Source organism: Microcebus murinus, chromosome 21, assembly GCF_040939455.1.
Source record: "Microcebus murinus isolate Inina chromosome 21, M.murinus_Inina_mat1.0, whole genome shotgun sequence".
NCBI classification, from domain to species: domain Eukaryota; kingdom Metazoa; phylum Chordata; class Mammalia; order Primates; family Cheirogaleidae; genus Microcebus; species Microcebus murinus.
Genome location: NC_134124.1, coordinates 28,253,329 through 28,280,137, shown reverse-complemented (window position 1 = coordinate 28,280,137; position 26,809 = coordinate 28,253,329). Strand labels below are relative to the sequence as shown.

At 35.3% G+C, this 26,809-nt stretch overlaps 1 long non-coding RNA gene and 1 pseudogene across 1 annotated transcript in view; one reads left to right on the top strand and one right to left on the bottom strand.

The window, feature by feature from the left end:
• Positions 1-26,809, bottom strand: part of LOC109729976 (uncharacterized) — a 1,977,473-nt gene that overhangs the window by 1,553,363 nt on the left and 397,301 nt on the right. The window lies entirely within an intron of this gene.
• On the top strand, positions 22,522-23,262 carry LOC105867123 (inosine triphosphate pyrophosphatase pseudogene; annotated as a pseudogene).

Below are 26,809 nucleotides of genomic sequence, written 5' to 3'. Positions count from 1 at the left end.
AGCTTAAAAAGTCAAGATCTGCACAAAGCTTAAAAAGTCAGTACCATTTCATCCTACCTTTCCCTTTCTCATCTTGTTTTCTAGAAAATGTTTTTAACTCCAATTCTTAAATGCTTTTTGAGGATTCCAAAATTTTAGAACTTGCCTATTGGCTTCCTAATACAGAGGTTGAGTATGTGGCTTTAGTACATTCTCAGGTTTGTGTGTGCACACATATCCACACACTGTCCATTCCTCTTTGTACCCAGCATAGTTATAGTATAATTTTAAATTAAATAAAGATTCAATATTTATATTTTTACGACCACGTAAGTATGATTATCAACTTATTCCTTGAGAACTTTTTCTGAGGAAAATAATTTTTCATTTTTGCATTTGCTTATCTTTTTAATTCAGTACTAAATTTGCCAAGAAATGAAGGGAACCCCTCAATATAGCTAAGTAGATTAAGACTGATTGTACACTAAGACTGTTGCATAATTTTTGTAGGACATTCCTTGAATACCAAGTTGGAAATTCCCTTTGTATCTTTCTTGTGATGACTGTATTGTTTTATGGCTTCTATTCCTTCTGCTCCTCCTCCTTCCTTCACCTCCTTTCTCTCCTTTCTCTTCCTTGGAAGGGAATATTTGTTTTAGTTCTGAAATTTTTATGATTGTAAAATAATAAATATTTTTATCTTAATCAAGTATTAAAATAAATTACTTAACATGATTATATACCATAGTACAATGGAGCTTAACTAATTTTGAGACTTATACAGTATGTTGCTTTTACTTACAAGTATGGAAATAAGCAATAGTATATTTCAAATTCATTCCAGAGGCTATTTTAAATTTCTCATTTAAAATACAGTTTTTAGGCCGGGCGCTGTGGCTCACACCTGTAATCCTAGCTCTTGGGAGGCCGAGGCGGGCGGATTGCTCAAGGTCAGGAGTTCAAAACCAGCCTGAGCAAGAGCGAGACCTCGTCTCTACTATAAATAGAAAGAAATTAATTGGCCAACTGATATATATATATATATATAAATTAGCCGGGCATGGTGGCGCATGCCTGTAGTCCCAGCTACCTGGGAGGCTGAGGCAGAAGGATCACTCGAGCCCAGGAGTTTGAGGTTGCTGTGAGCTAGGCTGACGCCACGGCACTCACTCTAGCCTGGGCAACAAAGTGAGACTCTGTCTCAAAAAAAAAATAAAATAAAATAAAATAAAATACAGTTTTTATATTCCATGTCTTGGTATAAACAAAATTATGTTTAATATTATTGAAGATGTTTTTGTTTAATGATGCTGTTATACATTAATGTTCTATTATGCCATCAGTGAAAAATATTACATTACATTTTTATAATTGTCATCAATTATACATTGTAAAATGAAGATATATTTTCTTTTACTGATTGAAGGTTCTCTGCATAGCTGAAGTTTCACAAAGGTATATATATATGTCATGTTGAATATATGGCAAAAGAAACCAATATTTAATTCCTTTAATGACTTATTTTTTCATTTCTACGCATATCTCAGAAACCAATGTGGCAATGAGTAGTAGTATGATAAGAGATTATTAGTTTTTTAATCTTCCATTTTTTTTCTATCTACAGTTAACCAGAATGATTTCTGTGATGTAGCTTTACTTCTTCAAAATTAATTTTAATATCCTTGATAAACTCAAAAAATATATGTCGTTTCAGTGGTTGCTTAATTATAGTGAAAATCTTTAACATTTGCTTTAAGTAGACATACATCGTCCTGTACTAAACACAAAAGGAATGGTGGAGTAAGCAACTCAGAAAATCCTGCCTTCCATGAATGCAACGAAAACAATAGAAAAATTGTCCAAACTGCCTTTTTCAGAGCTCTTAAAACTAACCAAAAGGTTACAAAAATCCACAGGCTTTTTATTCAAGAAAAGAAGCTTCAGTGGTAAGAACAGTGAGCTTTGTGGCATTTTAACTTGCCCAATTTCCATTCTCCTTTCCTTTGTAGTAGGCTTGAAACCCAGTAGCCTAGAAGATACCGGAGGGGACAGAACAGGGTTAGAGTTCCTTTACCTCATTCTCAAAGAATTGTCATTATTTGACCTGCTTCAAAATGCCTTGGAAAGCTCCACTTACAATGCTTGTCTTTATATGACCTAACTCAGAGATCACCTATTGTGCGATCACTCACCCTTCTCCTGCGGGACGTTTGGCATAAACAATCAGTGTCAATTAATTGCTGAACACTGCAGTGGCTTGAGGTGACAAAAAAGTTATAGCAAAAAAGAAAAACTTATTAAAAAACACATGAAATAAAAATGCTGGAGAATAAGATGTTTATGGGTCATTTTAAAAGCTCCAAGATATTCCTGTGAATCTAGGAGGTCATGCACATGCACAGGGCTATGCAAGCATGAGTAGGATGGTGCATATACCCAGAAAAAATTAAGAAGGTTCCAAATTCTCACCTTTAGCTGTCCTTGAGGCTCTGTTCAGGTAGGAATTGAAGAATAAGGCAGAAATTTAAACTGTCTGCCTGAGCACTGAAAAATATTGACAAACCTATAGCTGAATTGCCCAGAAAAAAAGAGAGAAGACTCAATGTACTAAAGTCAGAAAGGAAAGAGGAAATATAACTATTAACCTTACAAAACTAAAAAGATTATGAGGGTATTCCTTTACGAACAGCTCTATGTTTAAAAAAAATCTAGATAACTTATATAAAGTGAAGGAGAAGAAACAGAATATCTGAAAGCAGAAACAAGAAAAGAGATTGTAATAGTAGTGAAAACATTTCCCAGAAAGAAAAGTCCAGGGCTACATGGCCCCACCGTTGATTCAGACAAACGTTTAAAAAAGAATTAATGCTATTTTTTCACAAAAACTTCCAAAAAAAAATGAAGGGAAGAAAACAATTCTCAGTTTATTCTATGAGGCAAATATTACCTTAATACCAAAACTGTACAAAAAACACTACAAAAAAATAAAACTACCTATCAATATCATTTACTATTATAGACACAAATATTCTCAACTAGACACTAACAAATCAAATCCAGCAACATATAAAAGAATTATACATCATAACCAAAGGGGATGTATCTCAGTAATGTAAGGTTTATTCTACATATGACAATCAATCAATGAAATACATCATATTAGTAGCATAAGGACGAAAACCACAATATCTCCATAGATGCAGAACGAGCATTTGACACAATACAAAACTCTTTAATGTTTAAAACACTCAACAAACTTGGGATATAGGAAAGGAAGGGAGAGTCACAAGAGAAGAAAGAAAGAAAGGAAAAATATTTTTATTTCCAACATGTCTTTTTTTATTCTTATTTACTATATATTACAGTGAAGATCATTTTGTACAATTCTGATTTTAAAAAATAAACCAGAAAGTCTTAAAGTATTATTTTATGTCCCTTACATCCTTTAAATAAATTAAAATGAGGCTACAAGTATCATGAATTTATTCATGTTTCAAATACTTATTGAGCATATATTAAGTCTAAGATTCTATGTCTAACATTAAATAAGACACTTCGTGAAAACTATTTTTTAATTATTTCTAATTATATAAGAGTTCACTAACTAAAATAAATGCTTTTATTAATATTTTGATTTATATTGGCAAAATATTGAAAATTCAATTAAGTTAATGAAGGTTTCTGTTTTCAAAATACTATTTACTCTTCTAGTGAAAAAAATGGCTACATAAATTGGAAAAGGAAATACTGAATTCATCACATCAGTATCTATGTATAATATAATCATAAATTATTTCACTACACACAAATATATACATATCTTTAAAACTAAGTATGGCATCATGCCATCCCAATTGTTGTGAATTGTTAGATGTTAACTGAGAGGGGAGTGGTATTGTAAGAAGGAAATTGCAGTGAAGAGGGATTTTCATCCCCTTTTCTATATATCTTACAATTGTTTGAATTTTTGCAGCAAGCATGATTGATAAAATTATTGATTGATTTAAAAATATTATTTAAAGAGCATGGCTTTCTCATTTCTATAATTAAAAATCATGGTGAGGTTACAGAATGATAAGCATCATGATTACAGCTGTACTCCATTTTTTTTCCTGATGAGCCTTATAGGATAGATTAGTAGGGGGAGGAAGCAATAAAGGTAATTTTTCTTGATCCAGGGGACTAATGGTGAGACTGGGAAGAAGTGAGGACCATTGCATTATTGGGTATCTACCCAAATGAAAATAAGTCATTTTATGAAAAAGACACTTGCACCCAAATGTTTATTGCATCACAATTCACAATTACAAAGATATGAAACCAACCTCATCAACTGATGAGTGGATAAAGAAAATGTGATATATACGTATATACCATGGAAAGCTACTCAGCCATGAAAAAGAATGAAATAATGTCATTGGCAGCAACTTGGATGGAACTGGAGATGATAACTCTAAGGGAAGCATCTTAGGAATGGAAAAACAAATACCACTTGTTCTCACTTATAAGTAAGAATTACACAATGGTCATAAAGAGGTATAAGGGTCATTAGAAACTAAGAAAAGGGAAAGGTGGGAATATGAGGGATCAGAAATTAGTTACCAGAAACATTGTGCACCAGCAGTCCCCAACCTTTTTGGCACCAGGGACTGGTTTCATGGAACACAGTTTTTCCATGGAAGGGAGTGGGGGGGATGGATTGAGGATGATTCAAGCACATTACATTTATTGTGAAGTCAAATCTCTTTGCTAATGATAGTCTGTATTTGCAGCTGCTCCCCAGTGCTAGCATCACCACCTCAGCTTCACCTCAGATCCTCAGGCATTAGATTTTCACAAGGAGAGTGCAACCTAAATCCCTCACATGCACAGTTTACGGCAGGGTTTGTGCTTCTGTGAGAATCTAATGCCCCTGCTGATCTGACAGGAGGCAGAGCTTATGCAGTGATGTGAAGGATGGGAAGCGACTGTAAATACGGATGACGCTTGGCTCTACTTGTCTGCTGCTCACTTCCTGCTGTGCTCCCGGTTCCTAACAAGCCACAGATCAGTACCAGTCCACAGCCTGGGGGTTGGGGACCCCAGATGAACACGATTCTGATGATGGGTACACTATAAACCCTCCCTTCACCATTATACAACTCATCCATGTAACAAAAACAATCGTACCCCCTAAATCTATTGAAATAAAAACAAACAAACAATAAAAGGAATACAAGAGAAAAAAATAGAAATTTTGTTTTTTAAGGTCATGTGTGCAATATCTGTGAGCAAAGAGAGACAAGGGCAGGATACTTGATTTTTTTAAAAATTAGTTTATGAAGACAGACTAGGGAAGAAAATGTTTCATTTTTTTTTTCTTTTTGGTTGGCTTGTTTAAGATTTCAAGAGAAAGAAGAGGAAAAAAAGAGAAAGGAGAGTCAACCTTTAAGACAATGAGTGCCTATAAATCATTTCTTAACCTGAGTATTCTGTGGTAAATTTAGAAGCTAAGGAATAAAGAATTCACGTATAAATAGGTATATAGTTTCTGTGACAGCTCCTGCTTTTATGGTATACTTGCATTTATATGTTTCTTTTATGCCTTGTGTTGTAATGGCAAATGAAAGAAAAACACACTAATTTACACACATATACTCTCATGCTCACATAGCTGCATGTAGAAGGAACAGTTTGTAATAAAATTGACATCTCTAAAGTCATGAAGAGTTTTCTCCTTCCAACGAAATTTATATGCATAGAGTTGATATTTCAGATGTTATTTTTGTGGTGAGATAGTCTTTTGGGACTTCAGCTACTGGGGATAAAAGGAGTATGATGTTGATAGAATTCAAAATGCTGTTTGAAGAGGCAAGCAAAAGTGGATCTCTCTTATTACCTTCAGAAAAATTGTGGAAAATAGCAATCTTATGTCAATTATATTAAATATACTTATTCTTATATTTTCAGCACAGGGCTTTGAAATTTTAACAAGATTTATATGTAAATGATAAGTTATCATGATACGATTTTAATAGCACCAACACATCAGAAAAAGATAATTACCATCTTATATTTTCAACCATCCTTGGAAAATTTAAAATATGCAATTGGGCTTAGGCATTTGGTAGTTGTCTAATATGGAACATATTTAAATATAAATGCATTCTAAATACAAATCATTGACAGTTAAATATGCAATGATTCACAAATAAATATTCTGGCCTCCAAAAGTCTGCTATACATGTGTGTATCAACATCTATCATCAGTCATAAAAATCTAGGAATTGATTTAAATATATTTACCAAATGGCAACAATGAATTAAGCTAAACTTAATAATAAATATGCAGATCACACAATACTCAGGGGTTAAAAAGAGTGTATATACCTAATTTTAACACAAAGTCGTTACCATCTTAGCAATGCATCTATAATAAATTCAGTTCCATTGCTGACCTCTAGTAATGACATATACCTGTGTAAGTACTATTCATTTTCATACTAGCTAATAAAGAAATGGCCAATATCTGTCAGCCAAAATGAACGAAATATTGGGAAAACATCAAGTAAGATGTAAATGTAAAACATTTCCCTGGGATCTAGGCATATAGTTCTGTTCTTTTCCTCGGTAAAAAGTGATATGCATTCAACAAATGCTTATGGAGGTCTGACTCTAAGTAGGAAATGATCTATACACTGGAGGACAGGCAAAGTAACTGTTCTGCACCATTTTTGTTTTTATAGAAGAAGAAGTACACTTTATAAGAAAAAAAGAAAATATGCCTTCAGCTAAGGATAAGAGTATTACAAACAAAAAGATAGTGCGTGTGTGCATGCGTGTGTTTACATGCAATATGTAGGACAGGACAAAGAGGGTGATTTGAGGTTTTATCTATTGAGGAGAAGTAACCAGCCATGAAAAGATGGAATTCAGGGAGGAATGCATGGGTAAATGCCTTGAAATTGGAATTTAGGGCACAGTCCCATGATTGAAGGAACAGAAGAAGGTCAGTACTGGTGGAACAGAGAGAGAGAAGGAAAGAGGCAGAAGAGATAAGATGGAAAAGGTAGGTAGGTCCTGGCTACTCTTTATTGTTTGAAATTACTAATCTTGTTGAATATCAAACTAAGTTCTAGGGTGAGATAGTATGATCCTCACAGGAATATAGAGTTACTAATCTTAGGAAGATTTTTAATAAAAACTTTGTGAACGCAATGGCAAAGCTTCTAAATCTTCTGCTAGCTAGTAAATCTTTACATTTAAATACAGTTATATGGTAATAACATACAAGTAGGGTAATAACATACAAATACTGGAACTTTGTCCAAATGTATACAGGCTCAAAAGCAATTTTTAGTATTGGCAGACTTATTTTTCTAAGTTATTCCTTTAATTCATTGTAGTTAGTCATTTGTTACATTTCCTTAACTCTATCATGGCCTTTATTCTAAGCACCTGTGCAAATGGTACCTGAATATATGCACAGTTCCTTTATGTGTGTTCATTTAAAATTTTTGATTAAATTTTGTATTCTAGGTTTTCTACTAGGAATGTCTGAGAAAAAAAAATCAGTGATACACTTTTCCTTTTTCCAGCTCACTTTTTCTGTCTCTAATCACATGATAGAGTAGGGCACAGTCCCATGATGGAAATATGGAAGTGCCCAAGTTGGAATTTTATTCTAACATTTTAAACTGCAAAACAGTAAAAGAAATTGTGGAGCCAATTGAGGAAGCTAATGGTAGACTCGAGAGCTGTATAAATAACTGTCTGAGCTAGGTATGGACCTGGTCATGAGATAACCATGTGCACCAACCAATGAAGCAAAGCAAGACCTCAACGGTGAAGGCATTCGGAAACAGCTCCAGGGAAAATCAATCTTTCTTTTCTTATACACTCTACCTTGCCTCACCGCCCTGCACAAACTTCCTAACTTACTTGCGAGATAGTATTTGGGTTAATGTTACTCACACTTTTAAAATCACGACAGGCTTTTGCTCTTGTGTACATGAAAGTTAACTGGGTATAAACAAGCCATTGTTTAAAAGTGTCCACTCAATGTCCCATTTATCAGTCTACCATCTTGTAAGCAGTATCTCCTTGAAGCTCTCTTCTCTTTGTTTCAGGGACTATGTATTTCCAGGGCCTCCTTGCTCTTTTCTCAGCTTACACGTCATCTCCAAAACTTCCTGCTCTGCCTCCCAACCTCCCTGCCTCCCCTGCCAACCCTTTGTCTCTCTTCTACTGGCATTTCTTCAATCCACTGGATTCCAGTATTCTTCAACAATCACTCCTTGGCCTTCTTTTATTGCACATCAAATCTTTTTCTCATAGATTAACTATAAAGTCTTCAACTCTCACCTTTAAAGTTTCATGTAGAAAAAAGTCTGCCATGTCCAATAACCAAAAGATCATCTCTGCTGCAATTTATTTCTCCACACATTAACAGAGCTCATAATCCACATAGAATACAATTAAGTAAAGCTGGTATGTACTTCCAACATTCCTCTCTACAGGCATTTCCTTAATCTACTAAACTCAAGAACTGGAAATCATTTCTTACTCCCTTCTTTATGACAATTAGTATTTGCCATTTATTAATTTTTCTTTGAAATGTTGCCCACAATTTCCAGTTCTAATATAATCTTAATCCAGACATTTATCACCTCATTTCAAATGAGGTATAATATATTGGTCAATTATTACATTGAAGTAGATTTTTGGACTCACTTTATCCTGTGTATTCTGGTTTACTTATTACTAATCTTCCAAGCATGCCCATTCTTCTTTCACCATGACCTGACAGTACTTCGAAGCATCCTTGAATACTAGGTTGAATACACTGGAGCATCAGAGCATACTGCAGGCATCAGGATTGAGTATCAGGAACAGGGTAAGGTAGGTATGAGTCTGAGGTCAATGTATTTTCCTCAAACTGACAGTTGAAGCAAGATTCCAATTTTGGGTATGTGAGGTAGTTTGGTATTCAAATATCCAAGATTATTACAGGGCGTCTGCAAGACTAAAGATTAATTTTAGGGGTAGTAATATATTCCTCTCACATCTCCCTCTCCCTCACATGTATGGGTGTGAACATAAGTAATTTTTCTCTGTAATTCTTACCCCTTTTTCTAATGCAATTGAATCTTCAAAAAAGATAGCTTCCATTTATGTCTTTATTATGTACATATATATATGTATATATATATGATTTAGGAAAAAGGACTAAGCTGATGTTGTTATTCATGACAGTGTAATTAATAGTGCTAGTATGAGGGAATTGGAAAAAGAGACATAAAGAAGCCAAAGAGAGGAGAAATTCTTTACTGTCTTAAAGTAGGTCAACAGCAGAATACAAATAAGATTGCAAGACACAGGAACTGTGTGGCTTTTTTTTAATGGGATAGCCCAATATTAAAAGAGTCTCTCTGATGTGGGTCAGAATTCCCAAACTGCACAAATTTCAAAATGTATTTGTAATATTGACTATGAGCAAACTGTGTTCCAAATAGTTTTCTGTGGCTGCCAAGTAGGGAGACAGAGAAGCCAGAGGGAGGAAGGTGAGAGGGAATTTGAGATTCCCCACTCTATCTTCAAAATCGCTACCATTTTTTGCTTTACATGTTGAGGTTTTTATAAAACTCAATTGAAGAGTTGAATTTTCTTTAAAATTCAATTGAAGAAAACTCAATTTCATCTCATTCGAAAGAAAAGATGAACAATCAATGACATTAATTAGTAGGAGCTTTAAGAAATGTTTTCTGAATAATGTTGCAAATCAGTCAAGAAGTTTCTAAGGTTTGGATTGAACTTTTGCTCTCCAGGATTTATGTTGTTGCATTCCCGTGATGTCAATAAATTTACCCATAATTTTATTTTCCTTTTCTTTCTGCTTGTGTGTGAAATTTCTAGACATAGCAAATGTTCCTTTTATTTCATGTGCTGCAGTTGCTATTCATGTTCAAATACTATGCTATTGTCAGCTCTAGTACAAGACACTCATATCAGATAGTGTGCTAGATAAGGTCAAGGGGCCCGAAATTTAATTTACCCTCATTAATCACTGTAAATAGGTTTCTAAAGATATAATGAAACCTCAGAAGGTAATTGAGAAAAGAATTTCATTTTTTTGCCACAAAATTCAGTGAACACTGTTAAATGACCTTAGAAGAAGAGTACAAAATTGGCTCTGTAAAACAAGAGAGCATTTAAAGAGATTCTCCTATTTACTTAATGACAAAATTAAAATACACAACGTATCATGTTATTTGTCTCAGATGCATTTCTCGACTCAATTTAAGAAAAACTGGATGGAGAGGGTCGGCAAAAAAAAAAAAAAAAAAAAAAAAAAAGCAAAGAAAAACTGGAAAATCAGGCAAACATGTCTCAATGCCCCCATTCTGTGCTTCTATACATCTCTGTCTTTCTGTGATGCAGACTTTGAGGAATCTTAATGCCTTCCTGGCCCTTTGACTGCATACCTGCCACTCCCATGTGTGACACCAAAATCTGCATTTAGTCCTCTACTGAAATCAATGTTCATAATCAAAATACTTTAAAACAACTAGGGAGAGGTTAAACTGTTTCACTTCCCAAGAATATCTGAATGTTTTTAATGACAAAGTTTATGCTATAGATGTAGAAGGTCCTAGAGTTTTTGCCATTAAATGAGATAAATCAAATAGTTCTATAAAACTGAGTCTAAGATTATACAGAATGGTGCAAACTGTGGAAACTCAAAGAGTTAGTGGATGTTTTAAGATACCATGTCAAATAAAAATCATGAGTGAAGTTTAAATAGAGGACTTGATTATACCCTATACCTGACAAATGCTTCTCACTGGCTCCCAATAGATCACTTCTCCTCCAATGAAAAGATATAGCTTATACTGCAAACCCTGCCAAGATATTCTTTAACATAGTTCTAAGATATAACAACAATGTAAAGATATTAATGAGGACTTTATTAAGATCTTATCATATGCCCAACATGTGTCAGATGCTTTTCGCACAGTATCTCAATTTTCATAAATGGCCCATTATACAATGTGTTTTTATTGTTCCCCTTTGCAAAGACAAGGAAATGAGAACCATGGAGGCAAATACCTAGTTTATGGTCTCAAATTAGAATATGTCAGAAATGGAATTTAAGGTTGTATCTCTTTGACTTCAAATTACTCAAATTACTTCAAATTACTCTAAAACCCCATGTCTTCCCTGATAATTTCTCTGATCACTTCAGATTACAAACCACCTCTGAATTCCTGCACTATGGTCTGTCACTCAGTCACTAATCTGATTTTAGTATCTTTCACATCTGTATCTTGGCTTCCCACATAGAATTTTCTACTTCTGAAGGGCAATGTGCATGTATAACCAGAAATGTGAAAAAGTGTTAGTGACTTGTAATAAGATCACCTAACTTCATTTTTTATTATTATTTCAAAATATTAAGAGGGTACAAATGTTTTGGGTTACATGGATCACTTTTGTAATGCTTGAGTCCTGGCTATAGGTGTGCATCACCCAAATAGTGTTCATAGTACCCAGTAGGTAGGTTTTTTCCCCCTCCCCTACTCTCCTCTCTTCTCTAAGTTGATTTCCACTGAGTTTTACTTCCCTCTGTGCATATGTGTGTTCATTGGTTAGTTCCAATTTAGTGGTGAGTACATGTGGTGTTTGTTTTTCCATTCTTGAGATACTTCACTTAAGACAATCGTCTCCATTTCCATCCAGATTGTTATAAAAGGTATTAATTTCATCTTTTTTATGGCTGAGAAGTACTGCATGGTATACATATACCACATTTTATTAATCTACTCATGAATAGATGGACACTTAGGTTGATTCCACATCTTTGCAATTGTGAATTGTGCTGCAGTATACATTAGAGTGCAGGTATCTTTTTGATGAAAAGTCTTCTTTTTGATTGGGTAAAAGCCCAACAGTGGATTGATGGATCAAATGGTAGGCCTACTTTTAGTTCTTTGAGGAATTTCCATGCTGTTTTCCATAGAGGTTGTAATAATTTGTTGTCCCACCAATAGTGTATAAGTGTACCTTTCTCTCTGCCTCTTTGAATGACTGGGTATTCTTGAGAGCCTTGTCTTCAAGCTGAGATTGTTTCTTCTTCTTGGTTTAGCTTGTTATTAAAGTTTTCTGCTGTGTTTTAGAATTGTCTAAGTGACTCTTTGATTTCTTTAAGTTCTATTTTATCCTTTCTTATGTTGTCTAGCTCTCTAGTGACATTTTCATTTTTTTCATTGATTTCCTGAAACATTTTTTGGCTTCTTTTTGTTGGTTTTCAACTTTCTCTTCAATTCCATTCATCTTATTTGCCATCCATATTCTGAATTCCATTTCTGTCATTCTGGCAATTTCCTTGTGAATGAAGTCCACTACTATAGCTCCATCATGGGTCAGTGGGTCTCCACACCTAGGACCCACTGAGACAGTCACCCCAGGCTTCCCAGGTGGTACCTGTGGTGTCTAGGATTCCTCCTCAGTTTAGCTCTTGGGGTGTCAAACTATTTTGTGCTTTTATGTTGCCAGGGTCCTTATTTCTTCTCATCTGGCTCCACTTCTCTTGGATCTGGGTTATTAGGATTTAAGGGTACCTGTTCTTCTTTGCTGGGAACTTTCTTGAACCAAGTCCAGGAGTGATAGCTGCTCAGGGTTGGTGGGTCCTGAGTGAAGTGTTAGGCCTTGAGGAGATTCTGACAGCCCAGTAGTAATGGCAGGGACTCGGTAGTGGAGTCTTGGCATCCAAGCAGACCTCTGGAGTCTCAGGGGTGGAGTCGCAGGCCCAGCAGGTCCCTGGATCTACAGGAGTAGAATCTCAGACTTGAGCACAACAAGAGCTTCAGAGCTTGCCCTGGGGATATTGGGGGCAGAGCCGCCCATTAGTAGGGCTGTCCCACCACTGTGGGGACTGCTGATGCCCACTTGTATAGGCAGAAGTTTATCTCAGCAGCCCAGGGTCTGTGTAAATGGACCATAGTTCTCCACCCACACCTAGGACCCACTGAGACAGTCACCCTAGGCTTCCTACGTTGTACATGTGGTATCTAAGTTTTCTTCTTGGTTCAGCTCCCACACCTGGGAGGAGGACTCAGTCACAGGGCATGACACAGGGGAGCACCTGTTCCCTTCCTGGCCTAGCAGGGGTGATATAAAGGCTACTTCTACAAGGCTGGGTCCTAAGCAGACCTGGCTCCATGTGCCAGAGCCATCAGGATGGTGTCAGTTGCAGAAACCTAGGCTTAGTAGGCACCAGATCTCTGCTGTGCCTGCTCTCCAGTGGAATGTCTCTGCGCAGAGTCTGAGCAGTGTCCCGATCAGCCCAAAGGTCTGCAGTGGAGGAGGGAGACCCCACACAGATGGAGCTGCCTCTAATTTCGTTTCTCTCCTAAAAAGCAGTGTCCCCTTGAGTTGCTTCTATCCTGCTGTCTTCATATCTTCCCAACAGTGCAAATTATATTGGGAACCCAAGCTTAATCTCCAAGATGGTAGGCAATACTTGTCAGTAAGAATCAGCCACTCCCTTTTTGTATGAGTTGGTCGATGCTGTAATGAGCTATAAAGTTTTTCTCCCTGTCAGTGGTTGATGCTTGCTAGAAAGAGCCAACTGCAGACATGTTCTATGTAATTCTTTATAAACTTCATAAAGGAAATCTAATACACAGGGAAAGGATAACCCAATACAGGACATGGGAAAGGGCTATTTTGAAGAAAGCAACATTTGGAGATCCCAGTAGGTAAGAAAACATCAGGAATATCTGTAAGCGAGGTAACAGGGTCTGACTGAGACTAACATACAGAGGCAGGATTTAAGACTCTGAAGTTGGGAGGCCTAGAAAGTGAGGAGATCTAGAATAATGGCTTAAAATTGGAGTATAGTCGCCACTAAGTCACAGGATACAGGTCATAGCAAGTCAATTTTCCAGAATAGAACTAAAAATGACTTATTAGAGGATATTGACCTAAAGTACCTTGATTCTTTACAAGTAGGGTCACATTGACACTGATTGTTGAAGGAAAGAGGATAACTTTCTTAGCTTGGAAGAGGAGTGATACAGAGCCAGGTACTGCTATTTTGCTATAATGTTATCTTCTGTGATATTGGAGTCTATGTGATAAGAATCACAAACAACTCACTAAAGAATAGCGTGTTAAAAAGAAATTGAACTTTTCTTGGTTTATCCAATAATTCATTTCTCATTTTCCAAATGCCATGATGACTCTCATATATGATTTTTATTTTTTGAAAAGTAGCTCTGCTATTTTAATACCAGAGCTTTGCTATTTGCCTTTAGCATCTATATTGCACAAATAGAAATTATCCTTAAGTTATATTAGGAAAATATTCCCTACCACATAAGTGGAATTGGGTTGACTATTCAACATGAACATAAGTCATTTTTTTCATGTTGCATCAATATATACATTTTAATTGTATGTTTTACAACTGTTTATATTTTATTTACATTTTATTCATTTAGTATTTTTCCATGCTTTTTGAATACATAATTCCATATTAGTTACTATGTATTGAATTGCTAAATAATTCGAGATGTTGATTTCTAGCCTCAAAAAGGCAAAAATGTATTTGGAGACAAAAACTATGCATGAAGAACTAATATAATATAGACAGGCCTAAGAAGTTTGGCAATATCAATAAGTAACATTGCTTATACATAAACAACCATAAATTTAAAAATTAAATAATAAACTATCAATAATATTACTCATGCAAAGCTAAAAACTTTTGATTAACTAGAAAATATAGCATTGATTGTCATGAGATACTTCCTCAGTTGGAAAAATAGATGAATATATGTTCAGTGCAATATCATTGATTTGTAACAATAAAAGTTTATTGACTCTCACAGAAATCTTCAAGAAAAGACAGAACAAACTGTTATGTCCATTTTACCATTGATTTCATTGTTTCTATTCCTTGAATATAATAATATAATCCCACCAAATACAATTACTCTTTTATGATATTTTAATTCTCAAAATAACACAGACTTTTGATACAAATATTTATAATTTGATGCATAGGTAGAATTGAAATAAGTATTTTATAGACCACGCATCATAGCAAACTGGACTATTTTTTAAATTACTAAGGATTATTTGTCAATATATACTAAATGAAGTGACATAATTTTGAACAAATTTCCTTCTAATTGCATTTTTTTAACATTTTATCATCTTCTCCAAAAGTAAAAAAGACTGCTATTAATAGATCTCAGACAATTTGCTTTATTGAGTTGAATGCACATTGCAGCAGAAGAGAATATTTCTAAAACTAGATTTCATATAGCTATTCTCTTGATTATAATCATTCAATGTTCCCCCCATCTATTAAATAAAGTAGAACTCAAAGCTGGGCATTTAATCTTGAAGTTGTATAAACCTTAGAGTTTATCTTCCCTGAGAGCCTACCTTATGTATATATTACCTCTGCATTTCCTTAAAACAAAGCATAAACCCAGGGGAGATAATTTGCATGTGGATGGTGATGAAAGCTCTCATTACAGATTTGGCAGGGGGCTATCCAGGCTCTTTGTGCTTGAATGATGCTCCCATACTAGAGCAGAAAGAATTTGGTGATTCTGGAATGAGACAGAACATTACCTGAATTCAAAGTCTTAAAGGCTCACATACAATGACAGAGACTAGATATATAAATCCATTCTAAAACCTTTTCCTCCTCTTCCTGTGCACAAAGTCCAAGTGCATTTCTCAGCTTCTCTGGCAGTTAGACATGGCCATGAAAGTAATTTCAAATCAAGCTGAGTGAGAATGATGTGTACTGTATTTAGGTCTTCAAATCTGCCCAAACATAGTCCTCCATGTTTTCCTCATTCACTGGCAAAATTCTAAGGACCCAGAAGCCATAAAGGATGGAAAAGGCAGAAAGGATGGGAAAGGTCTCCTTCACAAGATAAAGGAGACGGTGTCTCTAGATCACTATGATTTGAGTAGGTAGTTGCTGCTCAAAGAGTACAAAGTTTGATTAGGCAAGAGGAATACATTTTGAGATCCATTGTACAGCAAGTAATTACAATCAATGATAACATGTATATTTCAAAGAAACAAAGAGTAAACATCAACTGTATCACCACAAAAATGTTAAGTGAGGTGATGGATATGTTAATTAGCTTGATTTAATCATTCCACACTGTGTACATATATCAAAACATCACATTATACCCACAAATGTAATATATGATTATGATTTGTCAATTGAAATATAAACACAAATTAATATATACTAATAATTTAGTACATATGTGTTTATATATGTACATATACTATTCATGACCTCATAAATTAATTAAGATACTGAATGCTAATAGCTTTTTAACAAATATTTCAATTCTCCATTCTTTTCTTTTTCTTTACTTTATCTCTCTGGCCTTAAAATAATTCTCTAATATCTGTATTACTATGCATACTGACAGTCCAAGTATCTATAAGATCCAGGCACTCCAGCACAATTTAAGCTTCCTAGTACTGCAGTTCCCCCACTTAGTAGAAGTTGCCCTGTCGGGCGATTAGCATTACCTCAATGAGAATAAGAAAGAAATAATTTGCTATGATAAATTTTTTAGCAAATAGTTGGCATTATTTGGAAGCAGCAGGACAAGGGAAATCCAAATCAAAGGATTTTGATTTGAAGCATGAAAAATATTGATCAATTAATGGAAAGAGTGATATGGATAAATAATTTGCTTGTAGGTGGTGACAATGGCTCTGATATTTAGACATAAAAAAATGATTGATTTGCAAGCTGAAGGAACAAAACATTTAGAAAGCAGCAAAAAATAAAAATAAAAAAAAGATCTGAAACTTCGAAAAACTGATAATTGAAGTACTGACCTGAATGATTAATCATGAAAAACTATGAAAAAAAGAGATCAATGAAGACAAAATATTTCATCCAAATAAGTAAGATTAAATTTAATAGTGACAGAGGATTTCCAAGTTTTTGTAATTTTCTAACTTTTAGGGATACACATGGGGGGGGGGGCTGGAAAGAAGTGTGTCTTTAACCACTCAGATCACACACACAGCAATATTTAACAATCTTATTGTTAAACATTCAAGAATAAAGAATATCAGTCAGTCAATGGTCAATCAGGAAAGCAAAGGTATGCTAGGTATTTTAAAAAGAAAGTGATTTAATAGAGGAAATCAAGTCCTTAAGACATAGGAGCAATGTATACTAAGAAAAGTCTTCACTAGCTTTGCAGGAACTGATCTCTAATGGTTATAGTTGTTTGCAATAACAAGCCAGGCAGTTTACTAGGCAAAGTCACAGGCTGATACAAAATTTATATCTGCTGAAACCCACACATATCCCTCTGTCAGAGCAAAGAATGTTCCAAATCTTATGTAAGTAATTCTCATTAGTGGAATCAATGCTGACAAGTGATTTGGGAAAGTATAGTTCTTAGGTTTTTAGCCCTGAGGTTATAGCATAGAAGCGGCAGGAATGGAAGTGACTATCAATAGGAAATCTGGTATAACAGTATACAAGTTAGTTGGCTATGGAAGGTTAAGCTTCAAGGAGGATGTGATTCGATTTAGTTGATTTTCCAAAGTGCAAGTTGAAGAATTCAATTTACCTATATACCAAGAAGTGATCAGGCATGGAGAAACCAGGACAGTAATCAAAACAAGTTTAACTTTATAACTAGTTGTTTAGTGAATTGAGTATGAAGGAAGATATAATAAGATTTTTGGTAGTTATTAGTTTAATGTCTTACCCCTATTGGAAACCATGTACCTTGAGGGAAGGAGCTTTTTTGCTTTTCATCTTAAATTCACTTGACCAGAAAGGAGAATATTAAAAAGATGTATGTTAAGGTTATTTGTCTTATTTATCTTTACAACAGTCCTTTTCTTTCTCTGAAAATCTTTGTTAATGAAAAGAAAAATTAATATTTTATAAAAAGTCTTTAACTCTCTTTTTAAGTACAGACACATTTGAGAATAACTTGCCCGTAAGATCAAAGCTAAAGGTAATTACATAAAATCAGAGCATACAATTTTGTGACTACTGACTTAAAAAACCTGTCAAAATTTTTAATTTTCAACTCCTACTTTTAAATATTTATCAGTTATATTATTTCACATTACGATTTTTTGTGTTGCTGCTTATCTTTTCCTATGGTTATCTTAGATTGGCAATCTTTTAATGAGACACAAAGGAAGCACTTAAGAACCAGGGATTCTTATTAACTGTTTTCTAGTCTAGCGGTCTCTTCTGCATCATGAGAACTAGGGTCTTGAAAATCCAATATGCCATTGAGTGCTATGGTTTGAATATATGTGGCCTTCCAAATTCTTATTGGAACCTAATACCCAATAACCAATATGGTAGTATTAGGAGGTGGGGCCCTTTGAGAAGTGATTAAGTCATTTGGGCCTTGTCCTCATGAATGGATTAGTGTTCCTATAAAAGAGGTTGAAGGGAACACCCTAATGCCTTTTTGCCCTTCTACCTTCCACCATGTGAGAAAGCAACAAGGCACCATCTTGGAAGCAGACAGAGAGACTTCACCCAACACTGAATCTGCTGGCACTTTGATCTTGGACTTCCCAGTCTCTAGAACTGTGATAAATAAATTTCTGTTGTTTATAAATTACCCAGTCTAAGGTATTTTGTTATAGCAGAAGAAACAGTAAGACATTGAATCATGTAAGATCATTTGGGAAAATAAGACTGGGAACCCCAAAACAGAAATAAAATTCTACATATAATCTGAGTCATAAAAGAAATTCAATAAGTGAAGTAAATATCAATGACATCTATATAATTGTTAACAATGGGATCTACTAGTTAAGAAAACTAGGATATCTGAGGGAATACCTGCGGAAGGCTATTCCTATCAACTGCAAAGGATTCTCTTTGTATTATTTCTTATTTCTATTTCTTTAATATTATTGTTAACAACAGTAAGAATACATTATTAATATATATAAGAATACATTATTAATATATATATGTATATATAAATAGCACAATGGAAACTAGGGGTCAAAATATTGACCCTAGAGTAAAAAGACACTGAAATGATTACTGAATCATCAAAAAAAATAGATTTGGTTTTAATATAGTTTTTATATATAGTACATCTTGATTTACTACAAATCATTTGAAAAACACAGAACATTATATTCATTCACCAAACAACCTGAATCAGAAAGCCCAATTAAATTCAGAAATTTAATTGAGAAAGCTCAATTAAAATTTAATTTGAATTTTAGGAGCAGTTTCCTTTAATAGGGGATATGTTAAATAAATTACATGCTGTAGCATTCAGCCATCAAAAGAAATAATGGTAATAGCAATAAGAAGCATTTATTGAGAGTGCTTACTTTGTGTAACCGAGCTTGTTAAGTGCTTTAATTGCATTAACTCAACAAATAATTTATTAGTAATATTAATAGTAATTATTATATTAATACAATTTTATATAATATAAAATCTATTATAATGAAGATATTTCAATAAAGGAAAACATAAAAGCAAATTAGCTTTAAACTGAAAATTACATAATACTAAATAATTATTTTGCAGCAATTTGATATAAATAGTGGGACATCCTCATTCCATGCCAAGTGGATTCTGTGTTGTTTGGAATTGTATGTTCTATGACAGTTTTGCTGATTTTTTTAACTTTATACTCTAAATACTCAATTGCATATTTCTTTAATTATAACACAAGAAGATTAATCATAACTTATAATAAATTCATAATAAATATTAAATATGTTACATAAAAATTTTAAAGCTGGAAAAGAACCCATCATAGTCCTCAATTTTTCAACTCAAAAATGCTTAAATAGGTCTAACATACTTAGGATCCATTAGATATGGAGTTCCCAACCACTGATCAGAAGCCTGTTAGGGACCAGTGCTCTGCTGCCCTCCTGCTGCCAACACCCAGGCCCTGGAAAAATTGTCTTCCATGAAACTCAGGAACCTGGGGGCTGCACAACAGGAGGTGAGCGGGGGTGGGGTGGGAGAGAGTATTTATAGCCACTCCCCTTTGCTTGCATTACTGCCTGAGCTCCGCCTCCCCCTCCAGGTCTGTGGAAAACTCATTTTCCATGAAACTCGTCCCTGGTGCCAAAAAGGTTGGGGACCGTTGCAAATATTGATTTCTATTATAAATAGAAACTATTTCAATGTACAATTATTCTATTTTGTCATCAGAAAGAAACGCTATTAAAAATATAAATTGAAATGAGAAAAAAACAAATTTCAATTGTGATCAAACAATAAGAATTTTGGAATTTGATTCTGTGTAGATTCCTGCGGAGAATGGTATGACATCAACTGTTCGGGAGGAAAGTTTACGTGTAAAGCTATCATCTTTTCGTTCCATTCTACTTTCACATTTGTAATTAACCCTATGAAATGTTCCCTTTGCCATATATCTAAGAGTTCCCAACAAACTTATTCATGGTCCTTATCTGCACCCCTGACCATATATAACATTTTACACCGACTGTAAATAGCTAAACCACCTTTGTAAGTTCAGAGACAACAAATCAATGCATGATAAATAATACCATTCCACTTTTGACTAAAAAATAGAAGGTTAAAGTGTTTCACATTATTACTAGCAAGAAAAAACAGAAAATTTTCTGCCTTTGAAAACAGATGTTAGTTTGTCTTCTTGACAGAATGTAAGTTAATCTACAGAGGCATTGAATACATTTTTAATAAAATATTTTTCATAGTAATCTAACCAGGCCCTTTTAAAAGTAAATGCAAGAAAAAATACTTTATTCATATGTATTTTCTACAAAAGTGTTTAAATGATTTATCTATAAAGGGTTAAGTAGTGAGTACATCGGTTACGAAGAGAACTTTTGTTCCTATTACGTGGATCTTGAATAAAAGAGATAGATATGAATTTGAATAACTATATTAAAAGGTGTGCATTTGCCGTGGTATAGGAACAAACATAAAAAATTAGAAATTAATTATGATGGTGCCCTCATGTTGGTAGTTGGTGGTGGATAGGGGACAATAAGAGTGTAATTGAGAAAAAAAAATTATGGATGAAACAACATTTAAACTGAGTCTTGGTAAATGAGTAGAATACATACAGCAAATGTATGTTAATCACAAAAGCAATCCATGTCGACTGAATGTCATGGGCAAGGTCTGAACGCTTTAATGTATATAATTTAATTAGATACTAAAGATTGATGCATATAAGGGTCAGGGAAGGAAATGAAATCAAATACTCAAATATTGGGTCTAGCTATAGCCAACACTGAGTGCCAAAATAAGACATTCATAATTGATTAGATACGTAAGAAGAAGTAATATAAAGATATTGAAAAAGAAACCTGACCAGCAAGAGAAGATGAAAAGTCTATTGGAATTTGCAAGAATGATCTTGAAAGATTATTACGACATTCTAAGACAAAATGAATCTCTGAACTGTGGGGAACTTGTTATGACAGATGCCAGATAACTATTGATATAACTCTAGCACTTTCTTGAAGCTAATTTCTTCCAAAGAAACATATTCAAGAGAACAAACATGCTAAAGAAAATCATAGATTGCAGGGAAGGCCAGCTGAAGAAATTATGTTTTAACTTTGGATGCTACTTTTTTTTCTTTTTTTACAGTATGGTAATTATCAATTATGTTATCAATTATTTATGGTACACCATACAAAGAGAAAAAGAGAAAAGTGGTTTAGGCGTATCTATAAATTAGCATACAAAAACAACATGAGCATTTTTATGCACTATCTCCTCTAGCAACATGTCAAAAAGGCCACCTACTCTTTCAAGTATTTGCCTGTAAAAAGACAGAGGAAAAAAGTTCTCATCAAGAAAGCTTTTTCTTACTCCTACAGCAACATTAATTACGTTGTCGGCTGGAGCCAAAAGAATGAGGAAGGCAGAGGCAATCTGATTCTCATCTTGTTTAAACTTGTCAGTTCCAAAATGAAGTTGAGAGTTAGTCAGGAAAAATGGAGGTCTCCTTCTTCATTTACAAATAAATGGGAAGTCCATCTCCTGAATTAGTATTATTATTATTTTTTTTTAAAAGGAGGGGCACTCACTGGCAGGCACTCATCTCTTTTAAAAAATATTGCTAATCATCATTCCCTAAACTGGCACCGAGAGGCTAATGGTGTTGATGTGTTTCATCAGAAGGCACTCCCATCCTCAGCACTGCAATGCTATCACCGATGTGCCTTTGACCCCCTGCTGAGAGCAAGTTTATCTCTAAAGAGCTTCCTAGCTGCTGAGACCTAAACACAAATTTTCAGGCTGAACTTTTGCTTCAGCCCAGTGTTCTTACTTCTTAGCTCTGCTATTTCATGTGGCTTGCTAGACAACCCCAAGGAGAAGCTAATTTCAACAAGCATCTATTTGGTAGCACTCTGACTCCCAAAATGCTCTTAGTATGTTACATGTAATCAGAGCAGGGAAGGGAGGGGAGGAGGAGGACGCCCAGGAAAGAGCAAAGGTAGATGAAGTGTGAATCAGTAGATCACTCAGCAATGGTAGGGTTAGAGAGTGTGGCATCCAGATGTGAAATGAAAAAGCTGAGAGGGCAAGAGGTATGTGATTTGCACCCGGAACAAAACACATTCAACGTGCTAGGCAGTGCAAATGCAGGGAGTTTAGAAGATCGGGGGAAGATCGTGTTTGTCACGGGGAACGCCAAGAAGCTGGAAGAGGTCATTCAGATTCTAGGAGATAAGTTTCCATGCACTTTGGTGGCACAGAAGACTGACCTGCCGGAGTTACCAGGGGAAGCCGGATGAGATTTCCATACAGAAGTGTCAGGAGGCGGCTCGCCAGGTAAAGGAGCCTGTCCTGGTGGAGGACACCTGTCTGTGCTTCAACGTCCTCGGAGGGCTCCCTGGCCCCTACATAAAGTGGTTTCTGGAGAAGCTAAAGCCTGAAGGTCTCCACCAGCTCCTGGCCACAAGGACAAGTCAGCTTATGCGCTTTGCACGTTCCCGCTGAGCTTCGGGGACGCCAGTGAACCGGTGCTCCGCTTCATCGGCCGGACTTCGGACCAGATTGTGGAGCCCCGAGGCTGCCGGGACTTTGGCTGGGACCCCTGCTTTCAGCCTGATGGATACGAGCAGACGTACGCAGAGATGCCCAAGGCTGAGAAGAACGCCATCTCCCACAGCTCCTGGACCCTGCGTGAGCTGCAAGAGTACTTTGACAGCTTGACTTCTTCTGGGGCTGCACAAGGCCACTTGGGCCAGGGGACTGGGGAGGGCTAGCCTGAAACCTCCCCCAGCAGGCAGGCACCCCTGAAAGTACTGCCTTCAGGGTTCCCCCTTCCTGGGGGTGTCGAGGCAGCCTCACCAGTGCTGTGTGAACGAGCAGCTGCCTATGCTTAGAGGAAGTTTGGGCAGATTGACAACGTCTTCTTGCCCTCAAGGATTCAATGATCTCCCTACAACCTCCAGGCCTGGGAACCTGAAGAGACCTTGGGTGTTAAAACTGGCCTTGGCAGGATCGAGGGTTTGGGAAATAACCATGCAAACAGCCTTAGATGTTTTTAAAATGCAGCAAATAAAATTTCGGAATGGTTCATGTTTCCAAAAAAACCCCCAAAAAACCAGACCCTGTTCAGTAAAAAGATTTGTGGATCCTCCCCTCCCCCCGCCTTGAGTTGTAAGTCCATGACATTTTTTTCTTCAAATAAAGTATTGTATTTAATCAGGTATTCAATGATATGAGCAGAAAGAAAAGGCTTTTTCTATTTCTCTGATAGAATTTTTTTATCCCAAAGAAAGTAAATAGATTCAAACAATCTCTTCTCAAAATTAGCTGAGACAATGCTATGCATGAATGATTCATATATTTCCCTGTATTCCACCCACTACTGCGCATCCATATGATTCTGATTGCTTATATGAGTTTTCTGGATTAGGAATATTTTTAAAGTGTGTTCTTAAAAACATTGGTTTAAATGTCGATTTTTTTTTTTAACAGAGGCTTAGATGCACTAGTGAGTGTTGACTTTATGGGAAAAGGAAAATATCACCTGAAGCAAGATGTGCAGTTTGTTCTATTCACCAATGCCCACAGCTTTGATGTGACACTCCAGCGAGAAGCAAAGGCGATAGCACTTCCTAAAGTCAGGTTAGGAGACATGGGAGATAACAGTTTCTCCATTATCTTCTTCATAACCTGAGTCTTAAAGGTCAGTTAATGATGGCAAACAGACAGGAAAAAAGAAAGGAAGAAAGAAAAAAAGAACCAAACAAACAAACAAAAAAACCCAACAAAACCAAAACCAACAAAAAGTTTTATTGTCAATTTTTAAAAAAAATAACTGGTTCTGATAAGTAACAAAGAATCTTGATTTTTAAAAAAGAAAGTGCATTTACCAATTTTTCTAATCTCTTTAAAGTTTTTCAATAGTTCTAAATTAAATCCCTTTCACCCTTATCTCTTTATCCATCAGAAAATCCAAAGGGTATTTGGATTCAGACATCCATTGCACCAAAGATCTTTCATTACACAGCACAAACAAGCACTTTTATTGAACAAGAACCCAATTACTTAACCCAGCTTCAGGTTTCATTCTACCCTGTGGCGTCTACCCTGACAGAGGCCTACTAATCTCTTCTGATGGACGTTGCAACATATCAGTTCTGATACACAGAGATGATTCCTAACCTCCTTGTAGAGAACCAATGATTAAATAAACTGAGATGCCCATCTCAGCTTCCGTGGACCAATGAATAACAATGAGATAAGGCATATATGAGTCCTTTTTTTCCTCTGTGTAAGGCATGCTCAGAGAGAAAAGAGGAAAGGACTCTATGCTCTGAGAAAATGACCAGCATTTACCAAAGCCCTGCACTGACATTGCTTAATGTTCTTTCCAGTTTGTTTCTGCACTTTAAATTACTATCATACCCCTCATATTTTGCTACAAGAGAAGAAATCAATTCCTGAGGCTCTTATACCCTTACTGCTGCCATTTAAAAAAGTGTATCGATAATGTTCATGACTTAACCTTTATGCCAATAATTCTCAACACTGAATGTTTATTGGAATAACCTAGGAATTTCTAAAGAAAACTGAGTCCAATCTCTAGAGGTTCTGATTTAATTCACCAGGGCTGCACATTATTACTTTTTAAAAGCTCTTCAGATGATTGTTATATACCTCTAAGTTTAAGAAGCAGTACTGCATTGTTATTAAATTTGAATAAAGAAGAGATTTTGGAGATCATTTAGTCTAGCCTGACTACCAATGTAGGAATATATTGAAGAAAAACCTCTGAAAAGTTACATTGTTGAACAAATTGTTACCCCACAAGGAAGTTCATTTTTATGCTTTCCCTTTAACATTAAATTTTTAGAAAAGGTCTTCAAGAACTACAAGGTATCCATGTACAAGGCTGCTCATGACAATATTTTATGTTAACAAATAAACTAAATAATTTAATGTCTACAAATAAGGAACCAGATCAGAAAACACACACACACACATATACACATGGCAACCTTCAAAACAGGGAGTTAGGAGGATATCTGTGTATCCTCCTAACATCAAATATATTAAAGATGTATCTGTGCTCAAATATGTACACATATATGTATAATGCCATTTTGAAAATACTATAAAGAATGGTTTCTAGGAAGATATGTTTAGGATTTTATTTTTAACTAATTATTTCCATTTTCTAATCATTTGTAAGAATTATTTTTATGTATTTCAATTAGAAGAGGTTATTTTGCTTTGTTAGGATCACAAACTATTTGTTTTCCTTTTTAAAGTTTTCAGTATCTTCCCAATATTGATATAAAATCTGCTATCCACACACTTCTTTGGGGCTATACACAATGAAGTTACTGTCTTTGACATGATGACCTTAGCTCTTTGAAAGAACACAATAAATATTTTCCCTTGGTGGAAGAAACTTCATTTCTTCAATTCTTATTCATATTCTTTAAAGGACTGTATTGTGCAATCAGTATTAATATGCTAGTGTTAAAGGACATGGAAATAGTTTTACAAGATCCTGCCATTAAGAAGCTTGTGTTCTAATCATGCAGATAAAGATAAACACATAAAAATATCAATATCAACAATAAAAAATAATTTTAACACATGGTTAATTATGAACAGAGGAAATGGAAAGTGTGGAGGGGAGTCTCGTCTCTCAAAAGGTTGGGCAGTAAATAGAAGAATAAAGTTGGAGAATCGGCATGGAGTATTTTTGTTGAAATTCACTTTTCAAGTTTACAAAACATTTACATGTGTTATTGTATTTCAGTCTTAGAGCAGCCTCAAATATTATTAACTCCATTCTATAATTATAGATATGGAAGTGTGTGATGTTATGGCTTTATGACTCTCTACTTCTCTGAACATGCTCCAGTTCATCATCGATATTGCTCTAAAATTGCCGTGTCAAGAACTGAAAACATTCTCCACATGTGGTGTGATTAGTGCAGAGGCAAGTGGCACTTCTGAGTCCACTGATCTTGACACTAACACCTTTAATAATGTGGTCTGGAGTGGAGAGAGTGGGAAACAGTGTCATAGAAAGCGTTAGGTACGTACAGGAACAAGCAGCTAAGCCCTGGAAGAGTCAGTGAGGGCTTCAGAGAAGAGACAGTGTTGGCTGCAGGTGAGATTTGAAAGACAAGGAAGAATTTTCCAGAAGCACAAACAAGGGATTCATTTCAGGAAATAGTGTATATCTAGGCACTATAGGTGTTTTCATATTGTGTAGAGTTACAAGGACAGGAACAAAGAAACAAATGAGAGTGAGATTAGAAAGGTAGACAGAAGACAGACCAT